At 49.4% G+C, this 16743-nt stretch overlaps 1 long non-coding RNA gene across 1 annotated transcript; it reads right to left on the reverse strand.

Annotated features, from left to right (window-relative positions):
• Nucleotides 1-1069: 1069 nt before the first annotated feature.
• Nucleotides 1070-10418, reverse strand: LOC142085979 (uncharacterized). The gene is made up of 3 exons (XR_012674929.1): nucleotides 10168-10418; nucleotides 2507-2710; nucleotides 1070-1698 (listed from the first exon to the last, which is right to left on the reverse strand). It is a non-coding gene; the product is annotated as an uncharacterized LOC142085979 (long non-coding RNA).
• Nucleotides 10419-16743: the final 6325 nt, after the last annotated feature.

Raw genomic sequence — 16743 nt, forward strand, 5'->3', positions numbered from 1 at the left:
AACGAGGGAAGGGAGGAGGACACCAAGTGGTGCAGAAACTATCGCAATGAAATCACGTTTTCTGCCTTTTAGGAGGATGAAGCTGGTTCTTGTCTCTACATCCAGAATTAATTTGCTTTGGGTCGGGTGAGGAGGAGTGGAGCAGTGGGACAGCCCTGGAAATCTGCGGACCCATTCTCCCGTTAAAACGTGTCCTGGCTCGCAAAGCTGAACTGTTCCAGCTCACTTTCGGGCTACGCTACAGCCATTTTCAAACTTCAGAAAAAACCAAAAAGTAAAACAAGCAAACAACAATCCAAGAGCTTATGTGTCAGATTAGATGAAATGCTGGGTCTCTCCTCCCAGTAAGTGTTTCATATTTTTACTGCAGTGTTACCAAAATGGGTCTCCACTGACCTATTATATAAAGCTCATAGTCAAAACCAGACCATTACAAACTTTCTACACACAGTCTCACCCCCGAAAAGGGTCAATAAGGAGTTTCAATAGTTGGTAAAACGCACACTTTCAGTTGCCTACACAACACACAAACTCTTCACAGCTTGCTTTAAATTAGTCGTGGGATAGCAGAGAGGAATGAGAAGGATTTGAAAAGACAGAGATTTAGGAACAAATGATAATTTATGTCTTCCAGAAAATGCAAGTCAAACCTTGCCTGTTCTGGCCCTTCAGCACTCCTGATGGGAACAGGATATGTGTTTAGCATATCTCCAAGGTATTCTCATATGAACATGACAACCGGGTGCCTACTGTGAGGACAGCTATAACAAATCACCCACATTCTTTTCAAGCCAACGCTGCAATTGTTCTTCTTGTCGGATCATCTGGCTTCAGTGTGGGCTCCCTTCAATTTCTAACATGGAAAGTATTTCCAATAGTTGACAGATGTCTTTCCTCGCTTTACACTCCTTTCTTACCCTCTTCAGTGTTAGCCTTACAGGAAATACCGACTTAATTGGAAAGATTAGGGAAGGTCTCCTACAGCTATTGGAGGAGAAAGTGGGAGCAGACAGAATGCAGTAAAGGGAGAATAATTCCTTTAACATTTTATTTTAGCATTAAGCTTTGAATATTAACAGCCAGAGGAAGGACGGGCTCTCAAATTATGTTGGATGTTTGTTATCACTCAGCACAAAGTAAAGTGATCTCTCTCACAATAATTTTAAATTAGTTTAAAATTAAAAAGTAGTTTAATTCCTTGCCCAAGTATAGAAGACATTTTCCAAGAAGCAAACATTTGTAAACAGTTACTAGAAATACGATTTGATCATGCTGTGCAATACTACAGTACGGTCCAGCTCACTGGTTTATCCCGCACACAGACCTCAGGTTTTTTGCCTATTAATTTCTCTCCTGTGGAAGGTGCAATATTCATTCTCAGCAGCAAACAACATCAAAAGAAACACACAGGGGAATTTTTGGAGCATGTAGATAACGAAAATTTCTATAGAAATTGTCTCATGAGCTCATTGGATTTGGAAGGAGGCAGGGTTTGATGCCAAGATTTCTAAAGGACGAGAATTCCTCCCAAAGGATCCAGGAATGGGATCCAGGTTTTCACCTCCACCTTCTCTCCCCCATTTCATAGACAAAATTAATATCCTCACACCGGTACCAGTTTGATCTGGAGTCTGATCTGCTCTGATTTACAGGCTACATTCAAGTGTCAGTTGTCAGTGGTTCCAAAGAGTTTTCTTCCTGAAAGGACAAAACACACCCTGTCATAATTATTTTCCTAAATGTACTGGGGCCATCTAAGCTGTTTGGACAGCAGGAGCCTACAGTCGTAACGGAGATATCTAAGCACCACTGAACTAAATATATTACTCCTTTGGTAGTGCTGCTCTTGCAGTAAGGCAAGCACTGTGCTCCTCAAAGAGATTTGTAATCGGAGGGCGGGGGGGGGGAAATGGACACCTCTATCCTGCAGAGACCAGCTGCAAAATCCCTGCACGAGGGAAGTGTACCGCAGGAAAAAGCTCTGCGTGAGCGATGCTGAACCTACAGCACTTAGCTCCTTAGGTCCAGTGTGAGAGGACGCAGAGATCGGACATGGCTGGAACATGGATGTATGAACAGATAATAAACTAAAACCAAGAGTTTTGTGTTTAGACCTAGATGAGGAAGCACGGACAATTAGCAAAGACCTGGTAATTCAAGGTACAAGTCAGTGACAGTAACTGCAGGGCTCTACAGTATCCTGGCAGGAAATCGCTTCATTAAGGTGCAGGTCTCTGAGCTGTTACCACCATTACGCCTGGTGGGGATAATTCGGGATAATTTTCAAGATCGGTATTATTTGTGTCATGCCAGTCGGCATTTACCCTGCAGGTCAAAACTCAGCACTCATTTAAAAGACATTTCAAAGCATTACCTGCTCAGGCATCTGGAAGTGCTTAGGCATGTGAACCTGTTTGCTATTTACGCTGCTTAACTGTTCCCATGTTAGAGTGTGGTGGAAAGTTGGGTGATAGCAAAGAAAACAGTAAAGTGCAAGACCAAGCACCTTTCCCAAGGCGACGGGATGTTAACTGGCAGCTTTGTTTGCTCTTTGGTTTCTCCTTATCTCATGCCTCGAGAGTCCTGGGGAGCAAGTAACAGGGCAAGGGTAGGAAAATGAAGAGTACCCTTGAGTTGAGGAGCTTCTCCGATGACATCAGGATGAAGACTGCCAAAGTCTGACGGAGAACAGGAGCATCCAGAAGGGAATCTGCAAGGAACAAGACCTTAACGAAGGATGCCTCAGCCGAGGACGCTGAACAGATGGGATCCAGTGAGGAAGGATCTTCTGCCAGGAGCTATAAGGCCTGAAGAAAGCCCATGAAAATTGCAATGAAGGGCTGCAAGAATGCTTCATTAGCACCACCGAACTGCCAAAAAGAAGTCATAGGCCTGCAAGTCATAGCAAAACTACCCACGGCACATCCTGGGTAATTCTGACTTAGAGTTCAATGCAGTTTTGTGTTAATAGATCATATCTCCACATGCCACATGTGGTGGCCAGCAGAAGGAAAGAGATAAATTACAACAGAAGGCAGGCCGTGATGTGTAAAGCTCCCAACACAGCCGTCCTCCAGAGGCAGGACTATTGCCTTAAGCAAACACAGCAATAGCAATCAAAGTTCAGTGCTGATAGAGGCAAAGCTGTACTCGCTGGAAGGTGCTCACATTACTGCACGGGGCAAAAAGGGACTGATAGCATTAAAGCAGAAGAGACAAGGAAGACCTCAGCTGAACGTATAGGCATGGTGAACAACACGCTTCAGTGAAACTCCATCATGGAGAGCGATACGGAGATAAGCAGGGATGTGCCACTCTGCTGCAGGACACTCCATCCCTGGAGGACACGGGGCAAGGAGGAGTTCAGAGAAGCTGAGCAAACACTGAGGCAAGAAAAAAGTTCTCCTCTGAAGAGCCAGTACAAGCTACCTTAAAAGGAAACAAAAAGGAGGAGACAAAGGAATCCACTTTCTATTATTTGAAGAAAGCTGATGAGGAATTTCTCTTTTCCTTCTCCCACGACTCCAGAACTACCAGAGCAAGACCAATCCAGAGGACAGCAAAAGGCATGATTTCATGCCACCTCATCACTGAGGCCGCTACCGTAAGATGTCACTGAGACTGAAGCCCCCACTAGCTTCAGAAGACAACTCCAAATGAGATGTGTATGAATATCCTGAATTATCACTCAGGCCCCGGGCTGCTACATCTTGGAATTATTATATAGAGAAATTTTAGAGATGCTATGCATGCATCTGCCTGCTGCAAAGTTTTATTGCCTTCCCCAGCAGCAGGATGAGTCCCCCATCGCAGAGGCAAGGACAGGCAGCACTGCCGGCACAGCAGGCAGCGGATGTGGCAGCGCTCAGCACCACGGTTTAACGCTGCCTCGGTGACACGCTGCGGCCGTGCGGCAACGTGAGGACAGACACCTGCCAGCTCCCAAAGCCAACAAATTCCTGAGCCAGCGGCAGGAAAACAAACAAATACAACAATGACTTGCCCCAACAGCAACTTGGGGCAGGAGTCCCGGCTTGCCTGAAGTATCAATAAATTGTTCTTCGGAAGAGCATGAGGTTTATCTGCTCTGAGGACACCCACACAAATATTCAAGGACATGTATTTCTCCTTGGCTTTGGAGTTTTTTTAAGACTTCGCCCTGTCACCATCCTAGGCACGCAGCCCACGGCAGTGCTCCCCTGCCAGTCTGCACCGCTCTGCATGCCACAACGTCCCCATGGGATCTTCTCGCCAAGGTGCCCATCATCCCACATCATCCCACATTTTCCAGCCGGTGAATGGATGCAAAGTGCAGCCACGGCCCAGGAAATCTTGCAACAGCCTGACCTCCACATCGTGACACCAGGCTAAAAAACCCTTCCATTTTCACCCTTTAATGCACATTAACATAAATCAAATTTCTAACGTGAAGGTCTCTGTTTTCTTGTTTTGCTCCTCTCGAGCACTCCACAGGATAGTTGGTCACCATTTTTCTTCACCAGGTCAGTTCTTTTGCTCTTGCTCTGCCAAGGCTTATACTCAAACCTCAATTTGCCTTTGAATTCCATCTTGTAATTACCATTGTTATCTAATTCTTTTTCAAGAGAAAGGAATGCCCCTTGGTCTTTGAATCAGCTCACATTTGTGACCTGACTTTAAATACGTTCACCTGAAAGCCATTAGCAATTATTCAATTGCCTTTGCTGTAAAATGGCTTAAATTACTCAACTTTAGTCTGTTATTTGAAGAAAAAATATCAATTAAACCTTCAGATTTAGAGAACTTAGATTTATATGTTAGAGGCATTTAACGGTATTTTGATTCTAAATCTTTTCCACCGGCTTCAAGCAGAGACCTTGTTCAGAGCACAACTTTCCCACACGGGAGTCTCATCCCCAATCCAAGAAGATGCTGGGTCCAAGTGTGCCATGGACATCTCATGCCTAGATGATGCTGGGTCCAACAGCATGCTTGGGACCGTGGCTGAGCTGCCAGCTGCAGAGCACATAACCCCGGGTCCGTGCCACGTGCCCCACCACGGATCTGCGTACCCCCACTGTACAAAACTCCTTCAGCTCAGTCGTGCAGCGAGAGCCTTGTCTAACTCCACTAAACGCTTTTCCCCGATGCTGTTGGCAGCACAGTTTGCTCTGATAAAAAGAATGAAAAAAAAAAGGAAAAAAAAAAAAGAAAGAAGAAGGAAAAAGAAAAGAAGGGGAAAAAAAAAGAAGAAGGGAAGAGTCAAACGAATAGTTCAGTGGCGGTGCTGACAAGAGCACCATTTCTGCGTACGCCCGTCTTCCCTGTTGTCTTTTGGCAGTGAACAGGGCTCAATTTTCTCCCCTTCTGTTCTGAATTTGACTCTTCTTCAGGGCCTGGGATGTTGAAACGCTCAGGTCCCGGCCATTAAAATCCTCGGTTGTACACAGCACACCCATCTGGCACTGGTCGCAAGAAAGGGTGGCTGTAATTTTAATGCAATCAATTTGATTTCAGGAATTCAGTTTTTAATATCCCTAAGAAACCCTGAGCTGCATTTCATCTCTATAATCCATAGGAACAGATATCAAAATTTGCCAAAAGAGGGAGCATTCCTTAAACACTCAGAGACGGCCTCTCCCTCCCGGTGGAGGGTGCACCGTTCCTGCCATCTCCATCCAAGCCAAAGCCTGTTTTGCAACTGAGGGAGCTGACAAAAGCCTACAGCCAGACACCGTCGTGACTATATGTTCCAGCCTGTTAATATTGCAGGGCACCAGGTCATCACCCCACTTGCGAGGAACGAACGAAGCATGGTCTGCCCCCTCTAGTTAGGTGAGAGGGGGCATGACTGACCTGGGACCACAGCGTGTGTCTGGCACCCTGATGGAGACATCCAGGCACAAATTCACCTTTCAGGGGCAGCTGGGGCTGGGTACAACTGCTCGGGGCAGCCAGGAGGCAACACGGGGTGGACACAGGGCAGGGGACAACTCCCTGCATGAGGTTTTGGGCCACAAGCACCTTCTTTCGAAGAGTTGCTCTGCAACCATCCTGCTTAGATAGTAACTTTCCCTTGGATCCGTCTTCAATGCAGTCTGAAGGCAGAAATAGTCCATACCCTGATAGAGGGCTGGTGTTAAATCTCTTCTGAAATGGAAGAAGCAAAGATCAGGTACCATGCCATTACTGATGCCATGAGTGATGCCACTGCAGAGAAACCCTTGGCTCACAAGTGTCCACCTTCAAACACCAGGCCAAATTGAGATGTGGCTTCTAAGTGGCACTGATCAACAGATATTAAATGTTCAGAAAGAGGGAACAAAAGCTTGCAACACACAAACCTCCCTCCACCCCCTCCTGCCAACTCCATCTCAGATATTTTCTTAACAGCGTTTTCTGGGGCTGACAGTCACTGCTGCAGAGGAGGCCAGCAGGAATCCCTGCACCGCAGTGGTGGGTTGGCAGCTTTATGATGTTTTACATCACTTTTGCAAAGAACACCATAGCTATAAAATTTGTAGTTTTCCTAAACCCCCAGAATCCATTTAATCAAAACAGTCCGGCGGCCGCACCAGGGCATTATGCAAGTGCATGGCTGCTTCTCCTTCGGCTGCCGGAGGAGGAATTTGCTGACAAGTCAAGATTAAACTTTCAGTTCCTTCTACTCTCCCCAGTCATTATGTGCTGTTAAGAAGAAATTTCAAGTTAATTAATTCAATCTCAGGAGAGGATTTCTTTAACGTGGTGCAGCTATGGAAGGGAAAGGCTGAGCGTGTTTACTGCTGAGCAGAAAACAGTTCATGTTCTTTGAAACTCCCTTCTCCTCTTCCACTGCACAGGGTGTTGTCAGGGGGTAGCCTCGTTGGAAATCATTTCAGTTGAAATTAATTTTGCAGCCCCTAAATGGATTTGCACCGCCAAACCCCTTGATTTCTGAGCTACTTTTTGTTGTGCTTTTTGTTTTCTTCCTAGGAACTGCCTGTATTCACAGCCCATAACTTGGCACAAGCACCAGGAGCCGCACCTCGCCTCCTTCCAAGCCAGAAACTGGTAGGCAAGCAATACAGCCCTATAAAACACAATTAACCTTTTCATTAAACAACAGCTCCCCAAGTGAAAACCAGGCCGTATTGAAAGGAATGAGACTGCTTTATGTTAACGGCATGTCTCAAACCTTAAAATAAAATATTTGCACTTACATAAATAGTTGGAAAGGTAAAAGTGTCATAACACTGGGTGTTTGTTATTGGAGCCGGAGCTTGCCTCCTGCCTGCAACAAAATGTCATAACAAAGCCCGTGTTGGGCTCGCTGAGTTTACTCCTCACTGCAGTGTTTAAAAGTCAAAGACAATCCCAAACTATAAACAGATTGCGTGATAGCTCACGCAAGGGCTCCTGTCAAAGCGGGGCTTATTTTAGCATGCCGTGGACCCAGCGTCATCTGAGATGATGCTGGGTCCAAGCATGCCGTGGACCTGAGGCAATGCTGGGTCTAACCATGCCATGGACCCAGAAGCTCTGCAAGCTTTGCATCACCTGAGACAATGCTGGGTCTGCAGCATGCTTGGGACCATGGCCCAGCTTGTGACCTGGACCACCATCATCTCAGACCCACGACACGCCTGGGACTATGACGCAGCTTGGCACCTGGATCAGCAAAAAGCTTGGAGAGCTGCTGGGTCCATGGCATGGTTGGACCCAGCATCATCTCAGGTCCACAGCACGCTTGGACCCAGCATCATCTCAGGTGGTGCAAAGCTTGGAGAGCTGCTGGGTCTCAGGCCCATCTGAGACGGCGCTGGGCCCATGGCATGCTTGGGACCATGGCTGAGCTACCAGCTGCAGAGCACCCTGCTGCTCCCCAAAGCCTGCCCCAAAACACCATCCTCAACAGAAAGTTGACTGCAGACCAGCATGCCCTAAAATCTGCTTTTTGCAGAGAGCGTCTTCAGCCCCAGCATGAGCTAAGCCGGGCTTTCCAACCCACCCGAGCCCAGGGGAGGCTGCAGGGAGACTTTTATCACACTTGGCCAACGGCAGCAGCTTCCCAGCTGCTCGCAGCACCGGAGGAGCCAGGGCTGAGAGCCGTGAGCGCTCGATGCAGCTCCTCCCCGCCAGCGGGGCCCACCTGCTACAGCAGGATGGTTTGGCAGCGTTTCAGCCTTGGAGTCTATCGATCCCACGGCTGGGAGAGGTTTCGGCCGCAGAGGGAATAATATAACTCAGGTGCACTGCAGAGTGGGGCAGGGGGATCTGCGGGGTCGTTGCGGACTGTCAGCATGTCCCCACACCTCTAAGGAAGAGGAACTGGGCAGCGATGGAGCACGAGGTGGACTGCACAAGGCTCCCATGGTCTACTTTGAAGTAGCTCTGCCCCAAGGGTTGCTCCAAGGCAAGGACCATGCCCAGCAGTTCAGTGCCACCCACCTGCCTCCACTGACATGCCACCCCTGCGCTCGTGGGCGCCTGTGCCACGTGCTCGGTGTCTGTCCCCCTGGTTTCTACGCCTTGACCCACCCTGGTCATTCAAAGCCTGGGTAAAGAAGCAAGGAGAGATTTAGCCCTATGTAATCGAGGCAGGAAAACCCAGCATGCATTCTGATATGGTGTGACTGGGCAGAGGGCAGGTAAATTAAAAGACATCTATATCCAAGAAGTGGATTGGCATCCTTTTTCTTTAAAAATGCCTTAGGTAACCTACAACCTACGACCTGCTTTGCTAGCACAGGTAGGTACTGGTTGCTGTCTTGTGTAAGCTGCATGCAAGTGGTCTTGGAGAGTAACTGGCATTTTCCGTGAACCCCAAAGCAGGGACAGCCCGCACGGCTGTGCCTCACCATGCAGCAGAACCTGTCCTTAGGACTGCGCCTGACCAATACACTTCTGCAGCTGTGAGCAGCCAAGGATTAACATGTAGTATAAAGCAGCATGATTCTCCCAGAACAGCTGTAGAAATACTTAGGCTAAATTAAATAAGCATTACCATAGCAGCTAGGTGCTTATTTACAAATGAAGACCTCGAGGCTGCAGCCAGACCTGCTCGCCCCAGTCCCCACAGACCCCCAGGGCAGGGCAGAAGGCTTGCAGGTTTTACATCCAGGACTGGATGATGGATTGGAGGATCAGGGTTGTAGGCTGTACTGCCCTCTCCATAGCTCTTTAGGGTCATTCAAGAGTAGGGTGATGATCACCAGGTCTCCAAAGGTTAGGGGATCTTTCCCTGAAGGGCTGAGCCTGTGGCAGAAGCCACCCTGCTGTCCGGAGGCTGATGCTGCGGGCGGGGCTGATGTCTTTAACGTGAGCAGCCCCACGGAGAAGGAGGTCCTCCCTGAGCTGAGGCATCTCTCCATCATCCACCAGAGACCCTCTCTCCTGGGCAAGGAGGTCACCCTTGTACCTGCACCCGGGACCATCCCCTCTCCAGCTCCCTCTGACTCGGGGACCCCGCTCTGCCCCAGCACCCCCAGCCCTACGCAACTGCGCAGATCCTTTCCCACGTCCTTTCCCCACTGGTGCCCTTGGCATATATTTTCAGAAGCAGGTGTCTATCCGGAGGCTCTTAAATCCACATGAAAGCCCCTTAAATCACCTGATTTCCAGAACCCCTGCCCACTCAGCATCTGCTCAAGTCCCCGAAGAGGCATCAATCGTGGGCAGCGAGGATCCGCGGTGGAGCGAGACCCCGCAGCTGCAATCCCTCCCTTCAGCAAAGCCCCTGTTTATTTATTTGCCCATCATGGTCTGCAGCTGCCCCACGTAGACCCATTTGCTGGTCCCCCACCTTGTGTGGGGACAGGGTGAAGGGGGGCAGGCACAGACGTACGGCAGCAAGCAGAGCGCGGTTGCGAGACATCAGGGGAACAAGCCGAGGTTTCTATTGCCTTCTCCCGCCCCGCAGGAATTCAGGGTCACGTCGTTCCCACCGGGAGAGGACTCCACAGCTGTCCTCCCGTGGGGCTTCCCTGGTCCCGAAAACCTGCTTCGCTGCAGCAGCACTTCAAAGGGCTTCGCTCCACACCGCCTGCCTGGCGAAGAGCAGAGGAGCTGGGAGCCAGCAATCCCAGGGTCCAGGTCTTTGTTAAATGTCCCCGAGGGACCGGAGGGAAACCCAGATGCACAGGAACGCTGATGGGTGAAGGACTTTCCTGTTTACCGAGCTCGGCTCCCATCTCCCCATCGCATCACCTGGCGCCTTGAGGTTTAGTCGGTGCAAGGCTTCTGGCACGGCATCCGGGGGGCTCGGGGGGAGCCCCGGGGCAAACGCAGGCACAGGTGGGCAGCGCAGGTGGGGCCGGGGGGTGCCAGCAGCAGCCGGCTCCGGCGGGCAGGGAGCCATCGCCGCTATCGTGCTGGAATCAAACTCTCTTCTGCAAACCGCCTCGGCTCCAGCGAGCTGGCACCCTCCTTTGGAAAAATGTGCTTGGAAGCTCTCCAGCCATCGCTGCTCCGGAGAGTAACTGATAACCCTGCTGCCAGCCAGATACCCCGGGATCGTCCTTCTTCCTCCCCCCCGGGGGAAGGACATTTCAGATCCCCTCCCAGTCCAGCCTTTCAGTGCCTTCCATTTCTCAAAAGAAATTCCTGCACAGCCAGAAGATTTTACCACTTTGTTCTCAGAATATCATAATATTTTCTTTTTTAATTAAATCGCATTCCCCATCTGCCTTGCATACATGTTTTGGGTAGTCTACTTTTGCCAAACATAAGGTCAACATCCATGCTACTAACTTTCTATAAAAGCGCACTAATGCTAGAACACTGTTTTATCTAAACCCGATGTCTGTTCACAATTTTGACCACACCCAGACTAGGGCTATGTGACTTCACTGCCCCGGATTCCCATCAAGAGCCTTTTAACGTGAGTAGGCTCATTTAGCAGCATACATTGTCCTGCTTTCTTCATTAGCACACTCGAACCTCACAAGAATGATTTATAATATTTCCATAACAATGATGATCTTGCAGAGAGGGGTTGCTGTATTTGATTTGGGCTGCAAGCAAAGGAGCAGGGTTTGCCAGTCCCTGGTTTTAAAGCTCCAGAATTGACTGAAATCAAGGCAATTCAAGAGCAAAAAGTTAAAGCAAGGGCATTAATAAGGGAGGCTGAAAGGGAGACAGCCGGGAAAAGCAAATCCCAACCTGCAGCACACAGACCAAAAAAAGAAAGTCTATACAGTTGGACTGAAAGATGAACCGCATAAATATAGATATAGCAGGGCTTCTGTGGTAGATGCACTAAAATGAAAAAACTCACAGTACTTCTACAGGCTTCTTGTCTAGAGTTTCCAACCTTTTCCGAGGGAGGTTGTAACCTCCAACTCTCTCGTTTTACAGAACTGAAGCACAAAGATTAATAATTCATACCAGCTTCCATCTATATCCTGCGGTATGGAAAGGACAGAAATGAGCACGCACTGGCCAGTGCATTACACAAGTCCAGAAGCTCTATTTAATTCACAGGGGAAGGATTTTGGACAAGAGCTCACCCATTCACATGCTGTTGGGAAGCACAGTGCTTCCCCTCCCCATCCTGAAGCTGAAGAAAAGACTGCACTGAGCTATAAATCTGGACTAAGATCTGCAAGGCCAAATCAAGATAAGCACAAAGCAGAATGCCTGCAAGTATAAACTCATCTTCTTCAAAGCATTTCAGGCCCCAGCTGCAAATTGGTTTATTCCGAGAACAAATTGTTGCTCAACTACTTGGAAGCAGTCTTCACAAAACTTCAGGCTAAGCATCTTTGATTGAAAAGAACATAGTATCAGTGATAAATAATATCGTGTGAGAACACAGGAGGAGGCCTCAACCTCCTCCAAAAGTGAGATTAACTAAATGCAAGATGTGTTCTATCACTTGCTGCTCCATACCAGCCAATGAGTTGCCCAAGAGTCTTCCGTGTCGTATCATATGGAGTGTCCTTCTTCCTCTGTACAACTCATAACAACCTTCCTCCACCAAGATAAACTCACACTAAAGAAGGACAAATAATCTCTCTCCGTTAACAGTGGGTTGGCTGGCACAGGAATTTGGGGTAAGCTTCAAGGATGCCCAGAAGAAAAATATATCCTGTCAATATTAACTCCTGTCCTTGCCAAGGAGAGCACAGTCACATCTCAAGTACCTAACTCCCTTTGGGAAAGGAGACGTTACAGGTCATCTGCAAATTCACCCTCTTTGTGCAGTTGGTGGCACTCTGGCTTCAGCATCAGAAACGCCGAGGCCCTTCCAAGCACTCGCCACCTCCCACCTGCGCAAGCGTGACTACGCTTGGGCAAGAAGGAGAGGTGGAGACCACATCCCTTCTCCTGTTGTCCCGCTTGGGGTTGTCCACTGGCATCGTTTGAACATCAGTGGGGCTGTGCGGTCAGATGGCATAACACTCCCACAGGTTATTGTGTCTTCTTTTTTTCTTTTATTTTTTCCTACAAACTCAGAGAATTGCAACAAAAAAAAAAATTCCCTCCAACACTCTGAGGTTTTTAAGGTGAACAAAAAAGTGTCAAACGTGTTCCTAAAAATGAGCTATCTCCTTCCTTCTCTTCCACTCCTCATGGGGAAGGGTGCGTGAGAAGGAGGGACAGACAGAATGAGGGAGGACCACAGGAGACTAAGAAGAAGGACCAGGAGGAAGCCAATGTGAGAAGGCAAGAAAATAAATAGAAACACATGAGGTAAAACATCCCTCACTTCATCACTAGACAGCTCAGCAGGGTCACAGATGACAGGAGGAACAAGCCCAACAACATCAACAAAATACCTTCCAAGTTGTGTTAAGACAAGAGACTTCCCCTGGAGCTCATCATGAACTTGGGTTTACCACCACGTTGGGTTGGTCAGAGGTGGTGGTGCTGCCTGGGGGGTTGCTCAGCCATACATGTCCCCTGCAGAGTGGAGCATAGAGCAGATGCCTGTGCTAGCGCAGAGCCAGTGAGCTCGGGTACCCCAGGCACTTGCAGCAGGTCCATGCATCAGGGCTACGGGCACGCAGCTTGACATCTGAGTCAACACAGCTGGGCTTGGTCCGGTGACTCTGGGCAGCAGAGGACCATCCTGCAGGGACTCGCCTTTCAGCAGATGTGCAAGATAAGCGATTTGCAGGCAGGACTGCCGCTGAATGAGCAGCCCCAAAAGGCAAGACCTTTCTTCGCATTTTGCTGCTTGCGTTTTTTTAATTGAAGAAAATGCACATGAGGCCATCTCTTTAGGGATCGGGCCATGGGAGCTCTCTTGAGCAGCAGAGCATCATCTCCCTGAAAATACTTCATTGCTCATCAGGAAAATGAGAGACTCAACAGGGCTGCGTGGTCCACAGCCCCTCTCCCCTCGGTGTCCGCACGAGGCCGGGGGGGCACATCTGGGGAAGAGCATCCACCTGCACTGGATTACTCTTTTGCATGTTGACCTCATTTTGGCTCTCCTGCTCTGCGTTTGAAGTTCCTCTGCAGAATCAAATTTAGCAAGGTCCGTACCTGGGCTGAAAAATATATGTCCCGGGGGCACTTCCTCGGCCGTCCTGGCTTTCATTAACCAATGTCCTTTTTTCACACCCATTAAACAGCACCAAAGGGAGCTGGCAATACATTTTCCTTTGCCCTTCTCTTTTGTGCTCCTCCTTGATGAATGGCTAAAGCAGATGCACAGTTGTCTTTGAAGGCTCTGGCGGATGAGCATGTTGAATCAATGATGGATTGGACCAAATGAATCACAGTGTGGGAGAAAGCGCAAGGCAATGATTTCTAAGTGGCCTTCACATCTTTACACTTCAGAACTTGCTTTAAAAGCCTGTTTTCTTCTTTTTATCTGGTTCCAGTTTCTGCAGTGCCTTTGCATATGTTGAGGGAGGTAGGGGGGAAGGAGGGGAACCTTTACATATAAACAGAAGATTCCACTTCTCCATCAGACAATAATGAAGCATTGTCATTTAGGGAGTTCAAATAGCTGGGAAACCACTTCAAGGCCATGCAAAACAACTGGGTAGCATCAGAAAGAACAGCAGTTGGCAACTGAGCAGCAGAGTTTAAGGCTCCAGTATAGCAAACTAGCAAAAAGAACCACAGCTGGTTCGGTGGCCTACCTCCCCTCGCTGGGATACAAGAGCAGAAAGCAGCTTTAATGAAAAAACATTTTTAGGATACGGTGAATTGCCAGAGACTACCGGATATATAACTGCTGCTGCTCGTTCCCAACTGAAACCCTGCATGCTCAGCCGAGTCCCACGTGTCCCTATCCGCAGCAAGCGGGAGGTCTCCAATACCCATTGGGAGCATCAGTCGTTTCCAGCTTGGCTGCTCTTGGGCCCTCCCTGTGACTGACGACATGATTGTGCTCATCAGATGGATGTTTTTCTCCCCACAGATACACCAGGGTGGATATAAGCAATCAAAGCTACCGGTTTGCGGTGCTGCTGGAAGAGCGGCGCTGCCTTCTTGGGCACAGGAGAGAGAAGCAGAATTCGTGGAAAAAGGAAATTGCCTTTTTGTGCTGACAGTGGACAAGAGGGAGAAGAACAGGCATACGCACACACACACTTTCAGGCTCAGACATCTGAAAAAATCCCAGCAAAATCCATACTGCAGGCTGGGTATCAGTTTTTAATGGTTAAGCAACATGCCACACGTTCACCTCCAGGTCTCTACCACTCTATGCTGCAAAGGCGCTTTGTGCCCAGGTAACACTGCCATGAGGAGGACGCTGGTGGCTGATCTCTGCCTGGGCAGAGGTCCTCCCACACGCGAGCCTCCGCGGGGTCTGCTTTATGTTACAGCTTGGGACGATGCCGCATGTGGAAATACAAGTGGAAGCTTGTTCAGAGCACAGAATTTGCAAAGCTTGTTCGCTTAACCAGAGCTAAACATGAGCCAAGGACAGCTTGGTTTGACCTTCCTTTATTCTGGCTGCCCCACGCGAAGTGCTGCGGCTCCCACAGCAGCATGGAGAGGCTGCGGCAGCGGTGTCGGTGCTGGGATGCATGCGCTGGGATGGGCACACCAGCAAGAGCTGCAGTCGGCACAGATGGGAGAAGGACAGACTGGAAGCTGCTCCCACGGCCTTTCTCAGAGACACAGTCTCAGCAGAAAGCGGAGAAAAAGCTCCCCGAGGCATACGAAGGGCTTATTCCTCCAGCGTTCTCTTCCCAGCGCCGCCACTCCTCACTCAGTTGCATTCGCATAGGAGCTACAGCACACCTGCAGTGCACCCACAGCACTGCATCACCTGTACCCCGCTGCCTGCCTCCTCACCAGCGCTACCAGCGAGGGACAAACCCTTCTGCTCTAGAGATAACAGACGTGGATGAATAAACTCCTCTAGAAGTTGCAGGCTTGCCCCGAGTAAGCTGCTGCCCTGACCCCTGCTCCCCAGCAAACAGCAACTGCCGGCACCGCGGGCAGAGACAGATCCAGCTGCAGCTTCCCAATAAATATTCAAAATCTCCGTGCCTGGCAAAGAGGGCTCTGGAAAGCACCTATTGCTCTCTACACAGGCAGTGATATTTATAAAGTGCTATGAGGTTTGGAAGAATTATTTTACCCACGGACAATGGAAGTAGGGACGAGCTGAAACACGATTTGCTCGAGACTGTTTTCCAGCGTGACACCAAGTTTACAACGAAAACAGTGGAAAGGGTTGTGTGAGCCTGTCCGTGGCCAGGGGACGGTACTGCAGACTCTGCTGCGAAGGGAAATGTGTGAAATAGAGGTGCTTAGGACAAAGGGAAGTCTGTTAAAGTAAGAGAAGCCTGAATAAACAGTTTCTTTCCCCAATACCACTTTCAACTTCACCCAGCCAGAGCTTAAAGATAAAAGAACAAGAAGCTGCTGATTTTCCAGCTGTGGAAAGGCAGCCGGTGGCTTCAGGGATGTGTTTATTAACCATCGCACTCGCACAACTGATCTGATGGGGACTCGGGCCCCATGAGGCCAACGCAGTCAAATGCTCATGGGGGTTAAGTCCTCCTGGCTTTGTGGACCCCTCAAACATTTCAAGATAAATTGCAAACTCTCCAGGTGGAAAACCCCAGGAGCACGCTTCCCCCGGTAGCCCCACAGACACAGAGACCAGTGTTAGGATGAGCCAGGGATGCTGCAAGCTACACACCCCAGGTAAAGCCCTGTAAAACACAATATCCCCACCCCAAGGGAGCGTTTACAGCCGCCCCCGTCACGTTTGTCACCGGTTCTCGGTGCTTTCAGATGCACGTACTGTAACCCAGCGGGGTGCAGCCCCTGCGCAGCAACGCCCCGTGCATCGGCTGGGCTACAGGGCACCGCGCGCTTTGAAGTTTTGCTCCTCCAACAAGAGCTCTGGTTGGTATGAGAGCTCACATACTTATTAGGAGATGAAGATGATTAATTGCCTCTCCCCCCCCTTCCCCTCCGAGGGGGGGCTCCTCAACGTTGTCTCGCTGACAGTGATTTTTCAGGACCATATGGCACTTCCACATCCCATTAGTAACGCGCCTGCTGCACCCCGTCCGCTCCGCACCGAGTTTCATCTTTCACTGGGTTGGGGAACGTGAAATACCAAAGCTCCGGCCAAAAACTTCAAGGTCAGAAAGTTTAGGGAAATATGTTTTGTGAAAAACTAAACTTCTTTTCTGCCAGTGACGGCACCGGTGTTACACGGCACCAGCATTGCTGTGGGCCACCAACTTCACCCAGAGAAGGGTCCCATCTCCAAAAAGACCTTACGTGGGTGCGACGCTGAGGTGCCCTAATGGAGACCCAGCTCTCCCTGGCCAAAGGGGCTGGGTTTTCTCTGTC

The sequence above is a fragment of the Calonectris borealis genome, chromosome 10 (genome assembly GCF_964195595.1).
Source record: "Calonectris borealis chromosome 10, bCalBor7.hap1.2, whole genome shotgun sequence".
In the NCBI taxonomy this organism is placed as follows: Eukaryota; Metazoa; Chordata; class Aves; order Procellariiformes; family Procellariidae; genus Calonectris; species Calonectris borealis.